The sequence below is a fragment of the Lissotriton vulgaris genome, chromosome 7 (genome assembly GCF_964263255.1).
Source record: "Lissotriton vulgaris chromosome 7, aLisVul1.2, whole genome shotgun sequence".
Classification (NCBI taxonomy): domain Eukaryota; kingdom Metazoa; phylum Chordata; class Amphibia; order Caudata; family Salamandridae; genus Lissotriton; species Lissotriton vulgaris.
In genome coordinates, this window is record NC_141695.1 from 25644653 (window position 1) to 25659992 (window position 15340).

Genomic DNA, 15340 nt, shown 5'->3' on the forward strand with positions numbered 1-15340 from the left:
CCTGCAGGTGGGCGAACGTTTTTGAAAAGTTGCCGGTGACTCTTGGAGGTGGATCACTCTGCTCATGCATCGAAGAAGAACGCAGCTAGCTGCTAGAATTAATGTGAATTGCATTGATCATTGACACTTCGAATGCACCTTACGGCCCCGGGTTCCTCCCCGGGCTAAGCCTGTATGAGGGTCGCTCGATCGTCAATCGCCCCGGGGCTTCCCCGGGACGTGGCTGGGGCTGTCGCGGGGTTAGCTCAGCTTCCCCTTCATCCCCCCACAAGTTCAGATGCCTCGATCGCCCTTGGCAGGGTCCCTCCCCAGGTCACGCCACAGAAGTACGCCACCGGCGCGTCTGGCCCCGAGAAGTTGTCTGGTCTGTGGTGTCCCACCGGCTGCCTGCACGCACATGCCTCTGGCACCCACCTCCGCGACCGGCTTCCCAGTGTGGGCAAAACCCCTCCAGATGCGATCTGGGGAAAGAGGGCACGCGCTGCCGGGAAGCCAGGGCCCCGCTCCGTCAGGGGCCTGGCCTTCACCGGCAACCCCCTTGACGCTCCGGCATTATTCTTCTGACTACGACCTCAGATCCAACATGGCGACCCACTGGATTTAAGCATATTACTAAGCGGAGGAAAATAAACTAACCAGGATTCCCCCTGTAACGGAGAGTGAAAAGGGAAGAGCCCAGCACCGAATCCCCGCCCGGCGGCGGGCGCGGGAAATGTGGCATACAGAAGACCGACTACCCGGCGTCGCTCAGGGGGCCCAAGTCCTTCTGATCGAGGCTCACCTCGCGGATGGTGTTAGGTGGGTAGTGGCCCCCGGCGCACCAGAATCGGGTATTCTCGGAGTCGGGCTGCTTGGGAATGCTGACCAAAGCTGGTGGTAAACTCCATCTAAGGCTAAATACTGGCACTAGACCGCTAGCCAACAAGTACCATAAGGGAATGTTGGAAAGTACTTTGAAGAGAGAGTTCAAGAGGGATTGAAGCCGTCGAGAGATAAATAGGTGGGGTCCGTGCAGTCTGCCCGGAGGATTCAACTAGGCCGGAAGGTCGGTGGCCCGGGAGTTCCGGATCCCCTCCCCTCTGCAGGGCGCATTTTCTCTGCGGTGGTGCGCCGCGACCGGCTCCGGGTCGGCTGGGAGGCTTCGGGGTGGCAGGTGGCCCTCCGCTCCAGTGGAGGGTGTTACAGACCCCCTGGCAGCAGCTTTGCTGTGTCCACAGGTCAGAGGGAGATTCTACCTCTTCTGTGCCCTCCCCCGGGCACCCTTTCCCAGCCACCCCTCGGGGCGCGCTGGGGCGGTTGAAGGGGGGATGGGCCCCCTGCTCCCGGCGCGACAGTAGACTGGGGCAGACTGTTCTCACTGCGCCCGACCGGGTCGCACCGCCGGGTGGGGAGGCCTACACCGGGTGCCAGGGGTCTGCGGCGTTATCGGTTACCCACCCAACCCATCTTAAAACACAGACCAAGGAGTCTAACATGTGCGCTAGTCGGAGGGCCGAGCGAAACTCTAAGGCGCAATGAAGGTGAGGGCTGGCGCGCGCCGGCTGAGGTGGGATCCCGCCGCGCTTCCAGCAGCTGGCGGAGCAACGGCCCGTCTCGCCCTCTCTGTGGGGGAGGTGGAGCATGAGCGTGCATGATGGGACCCGAAAGATGGTGAACTATGCCTGGGCAGGGCGAAGCCAGAGGAAACTCTGGTGGAGGTCCGTAGCGGTCCTGACGTGCAAATCGGTCGTCCGACCTTAGTAAAGGAGCGAAAGACTAATCGAACCATCTAGTAGCTGGTTCCCTCCGAAGTTTCCTTCAGATTAGCTGGCTCTCAGAGCCCCCAGTTTTATCTGGTAAAGCGAATGATTAGAGGTCTTGGGGCCGAAACAATCTCAACCTATTCTCAAACTTTAAATGGGTAAGAAGCCCGGCTCGCTGGCATGGTGCCGGGCATGGATTGCGAGTGCCTAGTGGGCCACTTTTGATAAGCAGAGCTGGCGCTGTGGGATGAACCGAACGCCGGGTATAGGCGCCCGATGCCGACGCTCATCAGACTCCAGAAAGGTGTTGGTTGATATAGACAGCAGGACGGTGGCCATGGAAGTCTGAATCTGCTAAGGAGTGTGTAACAACTCACCTGCCGAATCAACTAGCCCTGAAAATGGATGGCGCTGGAGCGTCGGGCCCATACCCGTCCGTCGTCGGCACTGAGAGCCGCCGGGGCTAAGCCGTGATGAGTAGGAGGGCCACTGCGGTGCGCCCGGAAGCCCAGGGCGAGGTCCCGGGTGGAGCCGCCGCAGGTGTAGATCTTGGTGGTAGTAGCAAATATTCAAACAAGAACTTTGAAGGCCAAAGTGGAGAAGGGTTCCATGTGAACAGCAGTTGAACATGGGTCAGTCGGTCCTAAGAGATGGGCGAGCACCGTTCAGAAGGGACGGGCGAAGGCCTCCGTTGCCCTCGGCCGATCAAAAGGGAGTCAGGTTCACATCCCTGAACCTGGAGTGGCGGAGACGGGCGCCCTTGTGGCGTCCAGTGTGGTAACGCAAACAATCCCGGAGAAGCCTGCGGGAGCCCTGGGGAGAGTTCTCTTTTCTTTGTGAAGGACAGGCCGCCCTGGAATGGATTTGCCCCGAGAGAGGGGCCCGAGCCTTGGAAAGCATTGCTGTTCCGGCAGCATCTGGTGAGCTCTCGCTGGTCCTTGAAAATCCAGGGGAGATGGTGTAAATCTCGCACGGGGCTGTAGCCATATCCGCAGCAGGTCTCTAAGGTGAACAGCCTCTGGGGGCTGGGTCGGTTGGGCTAGGGCACGAAGCGGGACTGGGCGCGCACCACAGCTGGACAAGGTGCCTCCCTCCAGGGCGGCGGCACCTCTGGATGAGAGCCGGTCCCTTCCTGTGAATTGCCCCAGCTGCGGTGGCTGCCTCTCCCCGTGCCCCCTCCCCTGGGGCGCGGGGCTGGCGATCTGCCTCGGCTGGTGCCTAGCAGCTGACGCGGGTAAACGGCGGGAGTAACTATGACTCTCTTAACCTATTCTCGGTTGTAGTGGCCTTTACCTCCCAGTGGTCCCACCGGTAACTGCCTCTATGGTGCTAGATTCTGCGTAGAGAAGCATATAGAGACAGGCCAAACAAGGTTCTATCATGGCAGCGAACGTGATAGTGAGAAGTGATGAAGCAAACAAACCCAATTCCAGATGGGGTAGTTCCTGGGGAATAAAAACCCCGTTAAGATGGCGTAAGGAGGTGCTGTCTTTCCCAGAAATCCTTAACCTCCTCACCGAATTTGACAAACCAGCACTAGCTACAAACAATGCAACAAGCAACAACGATTCAGATCACGATATAGGCCTTAGTTCACCCTCTATAGCAGAAGATGACACAACAGTAGACCTCAGCAAATCCATCGAGTTTGTGGCCACCTCAGCCAAGAATGACATTGGTACAGCAAACTTTCAAAATCTTCCCAATGTTTACGAGGTCAGCAAAGACGTAATAACAAAAAAAAAGTGATTACACCAAAAAGTCACTTATTGGAAGTACACAAACAAAAAATATAAACGTGACTTGTGTGGAGACATATTGGGAACTTTTAAAGAACTGAGAAAACATGTTTCCAACAAGCACAAAGGTTTCTATCTCAAAACGTACTGCTCAAAATGTGACAAAGAAGCTGAAAACCACAATATTGCATGCCATTATGCCAAATGTAAAGGAAGATCTCAAAAATGAGAACTGCCATTCCTGTGCAGCTTCTGTGACCTCAGATTTGGAACAACATGCTCGGCATGCGCATCCCAGAGACCAAAATGAGGCTAGACTAGCAGCTCTAGCAAGCAGCAAACCGTCAAAATTATGGTCACAGGACGAAATACTGCCACTAGCAGAATTGGAAAAAGTATAAGAAAATAAGAGGAATATTAATGCGCTGATGGTTGCACATTTTGACAATAAAAAAAGAAAACAAATTGCAGAAAAAAGAAGAGATAGAAGAGATAAAAGCAAAAAATCCACAAAAGATGTACTGCAAGCATCAAATATTTCTGATAACGACTCTTGCGATGAACCAGAGGTTACAGTGGAAGTAACAACAGAAAAGCGCAGAGACTTTATCAATCGAAAACGTGCGCAAAAAATCAAAAGCTTTGATGAACTGGAAGACAGAATCAATGAAATCGAGAAGTACCCCAAAAACGTACAGCAACACAATGCTGCTATGGATCTGATGGATGAAGTAGTGATTTATATCGCCGAAAACACCACTGATATAAGTCCTAGACTAGCAGGTGTACCAACAAATGAACCAACAAGTGAACTCAATAATGAGCCTATGAACTCTGCTCAAGATGAGCACCAGAATGCCTCAGTAGGGAACAAGATAACAACAAAAGACAAGAAAAACGGAAGGCTTAATCGGACGCACAAGAAAAATTATGCCAAAGTAAAGGGCAGCTATAAAGAATACCAGGCAATGTTTAAAAAAGACAAAAAGAAAATTGCCAGGATTATCACTGATGGGGCAGAAGATGCCACTTGCCAAATCAGTGCTGATGACATTTTTCAATACTACAAAAACATAATTGAGAAAGAAAACAAGAAAAATTCTAATTTCATGCCGATTGATCGGATACCAGAGGATTACGAAATCAGAAATCTATGTAAAGAAATAACACTGCTCGAAGTACCTTATGCCTTCGAGAACTCCAATCTAAAGAAAGCAGTGGGGCCTGATAAGATTAGTCTGAATGACTTGTATAAAGTGCATAGCAGGCAACCAAGACTGCTGCCCAGAATTCTATCGTCTTGGTTGTTGATGAGAAGAGTACCAGAAATTATTAAAAAGAACCGATCAATTTTGATAGCCAAGAATGTACCGATTAGTGAACTTAAGAAAATCAGTAACTGGCGTCCAATTATCATCGGTACTGCATTCATGAAGTTATTCACAAAAATATTAACTAAAAGACTCTCATTTTTTGTTGAATTGAATATGAGACAAAAAAGGCTTCATGAAGGTGAGAGGTTGTCTCGAGAATCTGACTCTACTGCAAAATATCATAAAAGGGGCACGAAAAAACAGTCACTCATTAGCAGTTGTGTTCATTGATATATCAAAAGCCTTCGACTCTGTCCGCCATGGTCACATCATACAGAGTCTCGCAAGGCAAAAAGTTCCATCATACATCAGAGACATAATAAAAGACTTGTACACTGACTCAACAACATCTTTCAAGGGAAAGAACAACAAAAGAACTCCTGAAATAACAATGAAATCTGGGGTCCAACAAGGTGACTCTCTATCCCCACTACTATTTAACATTGCCTTGAATCCTCTGATCTGTGATCTTCAGAAAAATGGCAAGGGCTTCACATTTAGATCAGATGGTCTTATTGAACAAATCACCTCTCTCGCCTTTGCCGATGACATCGCAGTACTCAGCAGTACCTGCGAAGGAATGAGTACAAATCTGAAAATCATTGAAAAGTTCAGTAAAACTACAGGATTAAAACTTAATGTGAAAAAGACACATGGATTTTACATCAGTCACCATAAAGATAAAATACTGATTAACAACTGTAAACCATGGCAATTTGAAAAAGAAGATATTGAAAATATTCATCCAGGAGAAAGTGAGAGATACCTCGGATTGAACTTTGATCCACACACTGGCCATACAAGCAACAACAAAATGAATGAGGTTCTTGTCAATTGGGCTCAAAAACTTGACAATCTACCACTTAAGCCAACGCAGAAAATAGAAATCTTGTGTCAATACTTGGTACCTAAACTATCATTCAAATTGGAAATGACAGGAACAGAAGCAAAAACTTTAAATGTTCTGGATCAAACAATAAAAAAGTATGTCAAACAATTTCTACACCTTCCTGCATACACATGTGATGGTCTCCTATATTCGAAAAGATCATTTGGGGGCCTCAGTATACCAAAACTATGTACACAAATTGGTCTCAATAAAGTCAATAGTTTATTGTATCTCAGGGACAGCTCCAGACCTGTATATAGCACATTCATTCATGTATGCAGGAGAAGATGTGAATGAAAAAAATGATAGCATTATCAAAACACACAAACTCAACATTTTAGACAGTAGGTTTCTGAGCTATGATTTGAATTTGTTAGCAACATATGATTGGAGAAAAGAAGAGTTTGAGAAATGGGCAAATCTCCCTGTCCAAGGTGATGGTATTAAATACTTAGCAAGTAATCCAACTTCAAACTTCTGGATCAGCAAGCATAACAAAATGAAAGAAAACCAGTACATAGTTGCACTGATGTTAAGAGCAAATGTTTTATATACCAGAGAAACCACCACTAGGGGAAAAAATCGTGCATTTGCTACATGTAGGTATTGTAATGATGTTTGTGAAACAATTTCTCATATTTCAGGCGCATGTCCTAAAACTAAGGACATTAGGATAAAAAGACATAACAAAATTCTGGAATTGCTCATTGATAGAGCAAAAAGGTGTGGTTGGATGGCATACAGGAAACCTCATGTTAAGAATAATCAAGGAGAACTACGAAAACCAGATGTGGTGTTTACGAAAAATGGTACAGCTGTAGTGATTGATATCTCAATTTGTTAATCAAATTCTCAGAATTCCCTTGAAGTAGCGTTTGAGAGTAAAGTGAAATACTATCAGGATCTGTCACAGCAAATCAAAGATCTCACAAAATGCAACGGTGTTAAATTTCGTGGCTTTATCATTGGATGTCTTGGTATTTGACCTCAATGTAATGATGTTGTTCTGGCTGATTTAGGTCTGCAAATGGCATTTCCATTCAAGAAAAATATTTGCCTGACTACTTTAATGGACACTCTTAAAATGTGCCAAGTATTCATGGACAATTGAGTATCAAACTTATACTGAGATGTACACTTTCTTGCAGCACACGTCACCCTTATAAAGCATAATGTTTTAACATATAGGTTATAGTTGACACAACAGTTAGTATTTTATAGATGGGAATTTTTCTAGATGTGCTTTTTTCTAATTAGATGTGCAATTTGTAGATGTGTATTTATTTATATATGTGTGCTTATAATAATATAGATATAGTTGTGTACATCATACTTATTGAAATGTCTTTAATGATGAATAGGTCTCAAATAATCGCATACACATAATTATCACACATTGATTATTGATGTCCTGCTAATCATATTCTAATTTCTCAGGACTGTTCGTAGACAATCTTAAAATTGTTGGAATAGTACTGCAGGGTGTACTATCTCCGGCCTATATGTGATCCCAGTTCCAGTGAGGACAGCGTTCAGTGTGGCTGTACTCTAGAGCGAAAGAATGTTGTATTGTTGGAAGTAAAACCGAATTGATGCTGATGGGCAGCATAATAACCCAGAATGAGCCACCGCGAGGTGGTACAGATAGCCAAATGGCTCGTCATGAACGAGATTCCCACTGTCCCTACCTACTATCTAGCGAAACTACAGCCAAGAGAACACACTTGGTAGAATCAGTGGGGAAAGAAGCCCTGTTGAGCTTGACTCTAGTCTGGCACTGTGAAGAGACATGAGAGATGTAGGATAAGTGGGAGGCCCTCAGGTCGCCAGTGAAATACCACTACTCTTATTGTTTTTTCACTTGTACGGTGAGGCGGGTGGGCGAGCCCCGTGGGGCTCTCGCTTCTGGCTCCAAGCGCCCGGAGCCCGCCGGGCGCGACCCGCTCCGGGGACAGTTTGACTGGGGCTGTACACCTGTCAAATGATAATGCAGGTATCCCAAGGCGAGCTCAGGGAGGACAGAAACCTCCCGTGGAGCAGAAGGGAAAAAGCTCGCTTGATCTCAATTTTCAGTATGAATACAGACCGTGAAAAGCGGGGCCTCATGATCCTTCTGACTTTTTGGGTTTCAAGCAGGAGGTGTCAGAAAAGTTACCACAGGGATAACTGGCTTGTAGCGGCCAAGCGTTCATAGCGACGTCGCATTTTTATCCTTCGATGTCAGCTCTTCCTATCATTGTAAAGCAGAATTCACCAAGTGTTGGATTGTTCACCCACTAATAGGGAACGTGATCTGGGTTCAGACCGTCGTGAGACAGGTTAGTTTTACCCTACTCATGATGTGTTGTTGCAATAGTAATCCTGCTCAGTATGAGAGGAACCGCAGGTTCAGACATTTGGTGTATGTGCTTGGCTGAGGAGCCAATGGGGTGAAGTTACCATCTGTGGGATTATGACTGAACGCCTCTAAGTCAGAATCCCCCTATACCTTAACGATACTGCAGTGCCGTGGAGCCTCGGTTGGCCTGGGATAGCCGGCCTCTCTCGGGGAGCCGGTGCGTAGAGCCGCTCGCTTGGGGCCCGGAGCGCACACGGAAGGGGGCCGCCTCCATCGGCCTTAGTGCACCGCATGTTGGTGGGGCACCCGGTGCTAAATTATTCGTAGACTACCTGATTCTGGGTCAGGGTTTCGTAAGTAGCAGAGCAGCTACCTCGCTACGATCTATTGAAAGTCATCCTCTGAGCCAAGCTTTTGTCTCTCCGTGCGTGGGTGCCCGCGGACGTCTTCCTCCACCACACCCAGGGGTGGATCCCTCGGCTGCCGGGCTTGTGGGAGGGATGCGGAGTGGGTAACATGGATTTGTGGGAGGCTGCCTCCCCCACGTGCCTTCTGGCATGGGGGCCTCCCCCTCCCGTCCCTGCCCCACAGGGGTGCAGGGATGGGGGCCACCATCCCTTGCGGGTCAGCAGGGTGACCAGATGGCCTGGGCTGGCCGGGCCTCTCCTTCCCACTGCCCCAGTCGGGCAGGGGGGTGAGCAGCAACCCCAGGGAAGGAGCCTCCCGAGTGACTGCCTCGGTGTGCCTGGCCACCCCTCGCCGGACTGTAAGGGCGAATGGGTACGGCACCCTCCCAGGCCATCTGGGTGCTGGGTCGTCCCAGGTCATCTGGTCACCTGGCTGCATGACCAGATGGCCTGCGGGCCGGGCACCAGATGGCCCTGCGGCCCGGGCACCAGATGTCCCTGCGGCCAGGGCACCAGATGTCCCTGCGGGCCGGGTGACCAGATGGCCCTGCGGGCTGGGTGACCAGATGGCCCTGCGGGCAGGGTGACCAGATGGCCCTGTGGGCTGGGTGACCAGATGGCCCTGCGGGCTGGGTGACCAGATGGCCCTGCGGGCTTGCAGCTGGGCTAACTCCAGCTTTTGTCCTTCCCCAAAGTTCTGTGGGGGCTTAATAGTTGAGAAAAATGGGCTCGCGGGGCAGCCTGTCAAGGAGAGGACATGGCCTGGGCTTAACCCTCCATGGTTCTCGTCAAGGGTCCGGGTGCTGGGGACAGGGGGGTCCACCAGGGGCTGTCCCCGGCCTGGCTAGGGTTCGGAAGCTGGGACCAGGCCCGGCGCTTGAGCTCCGTCTGGCAGGCCCCGGGGTACATGAGCCCCCTTCCTGCAAGCCAGTCGAGGGTCCGGGCACTGGTGACAGGGGTCCACCGAGGCCCAGGGAAGGCTTTGCCCGGCCCTCCCCAGCCTTGCTAGGGTTCGCAATCCGGTACCAGGCCCGGAGCTTGAGCTCTGTCCAGCAGGCCCTGGGGTGCGGAAGCCCCCATCCTCCAAGCCAGCCGAGGGTCTGGGCACTGGGGACGGGGGTCCACTGGGCCCCTGGGAGGCTCTCCCGGCCTGGCTAGGGTTCGGAAGCTGGGACTGTGCCCAGGGCTGGAGCTCCATCCCAGGGAGTGGAAGCCCCCAATCCTGCAAGACCGCCTAGGGTCTGGGCCCTAGGGACGGGGTCCACCGGGTCCCGGGGAGGCTCTCCCCAGCCTGGCTAGGGTTAGGAAGCTGGGACCGGGCTCAGGGCTCGTGCTGTGTCCCAGGGTCCCAGGCTGCAGGAGGCCCCCGTCCTGGAAGCCAGCCCAGGGTCCGTGCGCCGGGGACAGGGTGGTCCACTGGGGCCCAGGGAGGCTCTCCCTGGCGTGGCTAGGGTCCGGAAGCTGGGACCGGGCCGGGGGCTCGTGCTGCATCCCAGGGTCCCAGGCTGCAGGAGCTCCCCATCCTGGAAGCCAGCCGAGGGTCTGGGCGCTGGTGACGGGGTCCACCGATGCCGAGGAGGCTCTCCCCGGCCTGGCTAGGCTTTTGGAAGCTGTGACCAGGCCTGGGGCTCATGCTCCATCCAGTGGGCCCCGGGTGCTGGATCCCCCTGTCCTGCAAGCCAGCCGAGGGTCCAGACGCTGGAGGAGGGTGTCCACCGGGTCCCGGGGAGGCTCTCCCCGGCCTGGCTAGGGTTCAGAAGCTGGGACCAAGCCTGGGGCTCGTGCTCTGTCCGGCAGGCCCCGGGGTGCAGGAACCCCCCTGTCCTGCAAGCCAGCCGAGGGTCCGGGCGTGGGTGACTGGGGTCCACCGGGGCCCAGGGAGGCTCTCCTCGGCCTGGCTAGGGTTTCAGAAGCTGTGACCGGGCCTGGGGCTCATGCTCCATCCAGCGGGCCCCGGGTATGGTATCCCCCCATCCTGCAAGCCAGCTGAGGGTCTGGGCGCTGGGGAAGGGTGTCCACCGGGTCCGGGGAGGCTCCCCCTGGCCTGGCTAAGGTTCTGAAGCTGGGACCGAGCCCGGGGCTCGTGCTCCATCCGGTGGGCCCCGGTGTGCGGGAGCCCCCAGTCCTGCAAGCCAGCCGAGGGTCCGGGCGCTGGGGACGGGGGTCCACTGGGGCCTAGGGAGGCTCTCCTGGGCCTGGCTGCGTTCAGAAGAAGGGACCGGGCCGGGGAGCAGGGGTGGCTGGCTTTATCTGCTACGCTGGCGGAGCGGATTTCTCTGCTCACCCCTAGCTGCCACACTTCTGGACTTCAAACAGACCCTGCCAGTGGGCCTGGGGGGCGACCGTGACATTCAGTGAAGAAGACAGCACCCACCAATAGAAGTGAGAACAGCAACCAACAACCCACACTGTGGTGTCTGAGCCAGACTAGAGGGCATTTAACACATCCAGCAAAGCCATTGGAGGCCGAAGGGGTCACCCTGGGGAGGCACCAGGCACGCTCCTCCCCCGGGAGTGTCCTGTACATGATCCCCAAGCAGGACTTTGCAGATCTTAACAAGGATTGCAGCAGTTCATTAAAAGTGAAAAACACTTTCAAACAGTTTATCAGCAAAGGTGACTTTTCATACCGTGTACCTGGAGTGTACATGTCCGCCAGAGGCCTGAAGTGACTTTAGGGGGTCTTCCTGCGCCAGAGGCCTGAAGTGACGTTAGGGGATCTTCCTGGGCCATAGGCCTCCTGAAATGACTTTAGGGAGTCTTCTTGGGCCAGAGGTCTTCAGTGACTGTAGGGGGTCTTCTTGGGCTAGAAGCCTTCAGTGACTGTAGGGGGTCATCTTGGGCCAGAAGCCTTCAGTGACTTTAGGGTGTCTTCCTGAGCCAGAGGCCTGAAATTAGTTTAGGGGGTCTTTCTGAGATAGTTGCCTGAAATGACTTTAGGGTGTTTTCCTGGGCCAGAGGCCTTCATTGACTTAAGGGGGGTCTTCCTGGGCCAGAGGCCTTCAGTGACTTTAGAGGGTCTTCCTGGACCAGCTGTATTAAATGAAAGTGGTGGGTAATGGGCCCTTCAGAGCACAAAGCTGGCTGTAAAGCAATGGGGGTTATACAAGAGGTGGGTAAAGAAAGGGCAGCCCTGACAGGTGGTTTCATCTGTGTCCCTCTCTAGTCACCCAATCACTGGTGAGGTGGACCAGCCCAGTGACACCTCACATAATCAGGCAACTGGAGCCTATTATAAGACACCTGAAATCAAGATGCCTCTCATTCCTTACATCAGCCCCCAAAAAAGTGCACAATGATATATCTTTGAAATGTAAAGACCCGTGAGGGTAGAGTAAGAGGAATCCATTCACCCATGCCTGTGTTTTAGGTGATGTGTCACATGTCCTCTCTCTGTCTCAATGCCCCTTCTGATATCCGAGTAGTGTGCCTCAACAGAGGCGCAACACACACTGTCCACAGACACTGACCCGGGGCATCAGAAAGTGCAGAGTTGGCACTCTCATGTTGTAATCTAGATGTCTTGGCTGCACAGTTGAGCCTGCAGTAGAGAAATGCTTTGGGGGCGCAACGGGCATTTGCACCCACTTTGGGTGAGCCGTGGCACTTTGAAATTACAGAAGGGGCTGCAGACGCTTGTGTGGTCCCTTCTAAAATACAGATAGTGCTGGTGCCCATTTTGGTGCACTTTTTCAAGAGGGCGTTCCCTCATTTGCATGGGGGCGTGGCCCATGCAAATGAGAGAATCTTTTTACCTCTGTGCCTACAACATATCATGGATGTAGGCGCAGAGATAAAAAAGCTGTCAGGTGGTGCACTGTCAGTGCGTCCCCTGATGACAGCCCTCTGGAGGGGGGTCAAATGGGGTCTTATGGCCCCCCAGACATCCCCTTGTAGGAGGGTGCAGTCAGTCATTGCACCCACCTGCAACCGGATCTCTGTCTCTTCCTTCAAGTGTAGGCAGTTATTGCCTGCACAGTAAAACAAGGAGAGGTTTTGAAGCACCTTCTCTGTATTTTACTTAAATGTGTTGCCTCGGGGCACCACGAGTTTGTGGCTGTACTGAGGGCAGACCATTCAACCTAATGTGTGCTTGGCACACTTGTTTGAATATGTGCCATGGCGCAAACAGGGAAAGTGTGCCCTATAGAAAATTGGAACCCAGGGGCCTCATTAAGAATACAGCGCACTTAACTTGGTTGCGCCACGGCACCTCTTTCAAAAGGTGCACCCTGTGCAAACAAGGAAAGGGTGCTGTATCAGAATCAATAGGCTGCCCCTACGGCAGCTCCAAACTCGTGCCCTGGGTGCAGTGCATTCAAGTGAAATATAGCACAGCTGTTTAAAAGCTGCTCCGTGTTGCACTGTGCAGGCAGCAACTCACCTGCACTTTTAAGGGGGAATACAGATCCACTTGCAGGTAGGTGCAGTGAGTGACTACACCCACCTACAGGGGAATATCTGAGGGGTCCATGGGACCCCGTTCCTCTCCCCAGAGGGCTGCCTTTAGGAGGCTCACTGAAAGCGGGCCATCTTTTTGTGACACACTTTCAGTGCACCTCTTACGAGCATGTTAGCCTCTGCACCCATGTTGGTAATATGACACGGGCACAGAGTCAAAGCAATTACCTCATTGGTATGGGGCCATGCCCCCATACAAACAAGGGAACACCCTCTTGTGATAGCGCTGACACAACATGTGCACCAGTATCATCTGTCTTACAGAAGGGGACGCACAAGCATCTGCGGCCCCTTCTGTAATATCAGTGTGCCCTGGGGATGCTCAAAGTGGGTGCACACTCCCTTTGAACACCCAGGGCACAATGTATAATATGGGCCCAGATGTGCTAAAGTACTCACTGGACTACTGTGCAAGATCATCCTAACTTGCTGCAAGGTGCACAATGTCACCTTTCATCGGGGCATAGATATAGATCAACATCAAGCACTATGGCCACATCCAAGTTCTCAAGCTGGTCCATGACCGAGAGGTAAAGGTCTGCATGTATGCAAACATTCATTGGTTTCACCCTTCACCTGAACCTCTTGTATGTTTTGTACGTCACGGTGATAAGTCAAAGATGAAAGGTGGATCTTACCTCTGCCCACACCGAACATCATAGAACCCCATTGGTGGCTATACCATCATGCAAATGCTATAAAAGGCCATGAGTAAACACAAAACAAAGGGATGTAGTGTAGTTCCTATTTTGCCAATAGGCTCTGCGCATTGGAATAACACAAACGATAGTTTAGACGTAGGACTGAGGTCAACTAGGTCTCTATTGAATATGTTAGACTTAATTAGGTTTGCCAGCTAGCTCAGAGGTCACTAGAAACTTTCTCGAATGAACAGGGAGAAGTAAACTTCCCTGATTAGACAAGAAGGGATTAGCTTCTGACAACCGCATAAACATGACAACTTTGCTCCCCCAGAATAAGGAGTATATCTCCAGAGTCGTGTGAAAACAATAGATAGCTATTTCACTCAGTCAATCGTGCATACTTTGTTTCACCAGAGTGCAGAGAAATAGAGAGACGGGCGATTTCAATAAAAGGTGTTATTTATTGAGCAGTCTTCTTTCTCATGCAAGAGAAGTGAATTGCTATAATTGCAATACTTGTCATAAAGTAAAGTGCGTACAGTAAAAGGAGTATTATGAAATAATACTGTAAAAGCATTGCTATGGTTTCTGAGCCATATGATACTTAAAATGTATAAAATATATACAATTACATACAATGATAAAAGTTGACTAAACGTACTCAACTGATGTTTCTAAATACGCCTACCCCAGTGTACCTAACCTAAGCCAAGTACGTGGAAGGAGTAAAGGAGTTTTTAAGTTAAGTTAGTTTTGCCAAGAATCTGACTCAAGAATTCTCTAAGGATCTAATCAGCTCTGTACCTTGGTTTTAGAATGAAGGAGGTCTTGTATCTCGCTCTCAGGACTCGTTCTCCCAGTAACCCGCAAGGGTGACTGGAAACACTGGAGCTGGATTTTCTCGGCAGGAGAAAAAGACAGCGTCTTTCTCAGTGCGTCAAATGGGAGGGACGGCTTCCTTCGGCACTTGCATCAGCTGGGCTTCGGATAAGTAGATAGCCGCTCTGCTCCAAACCACTGTGTGTTGCTTAAGGAAAACATTGGCATATTTATACCTGGAAGGTGCCGTGTTTGACGTAAGGTTGGACATAAGACGTCAATAAAGGATGTCACTAAGAAGTGGCCGTTCTTTCGGACTCACAGGAGTTCTAGGACAAATCAAAACAAAAGCATGGTGAATTCCCAGGTTGCTGGAGGTTTGTTTTGTTGAAAGAACTCGTTGTACGTTCTAGGAGTCTAAGGAAGTAGCCTTGCCGTATTTGGACTGCATTGGCTATGACTAAATATGGATATGATTTGTATGCCTTTATAAGGATATGATTTGTTCCCAGAGGGCTACAAGATCGTCCGGAGGGACCGAAACGTCAACCAGATGGGAGGAGGCATCGCCATCATCCACAGGAGCACCATCCGTCTCACGACCAGCACCGACAACACCCTGACCAGCGCCGAACACCTGCATTTCCAGATCCACACCAACCCGAACACCACCCTCAGAGGCACCCTGATCTACCGACCCCCTGGACCACGCACGCAATTCAGCGAGGACATCGCCGACTTCGTCAGCCCGCATGCCCTCCCCTCCGCTGACTACATCCTCCTGGGAGACCTCAACTTCCATCTGGAGAACAACAACGACCGCAACACCAGCACCCTGCTCGACAACCTCGCCAACCTGGGACTCAAGCAACTGGTGTCCACCCCCACCCACCTCGCCGGACACACACTCGACGCAGTCTTCTCTTCC

At 51.2% G+C, this 15340-nt stretch overlaps 2 pseudogenes; both read left to right on the forward strand.

Moving 5' to 3' along the window:
- The first annotated feature begins 37 nt into the window (after positions 1-37).
- LOC147700562 (5.8S ribosomal RNA) lies at positions 38-184 on the forward strand (annotated as a pseudogene).
- Positions 185-567: 383 nt separating this feature from the next.
- Positions 568-8499, forward strand: LOC147700563 (28S ribosomal RNA; annotated as a pseudogene).
- The last annotated feature ends 6841 nt before the right edge of the window (positions 8500-15340 follow it).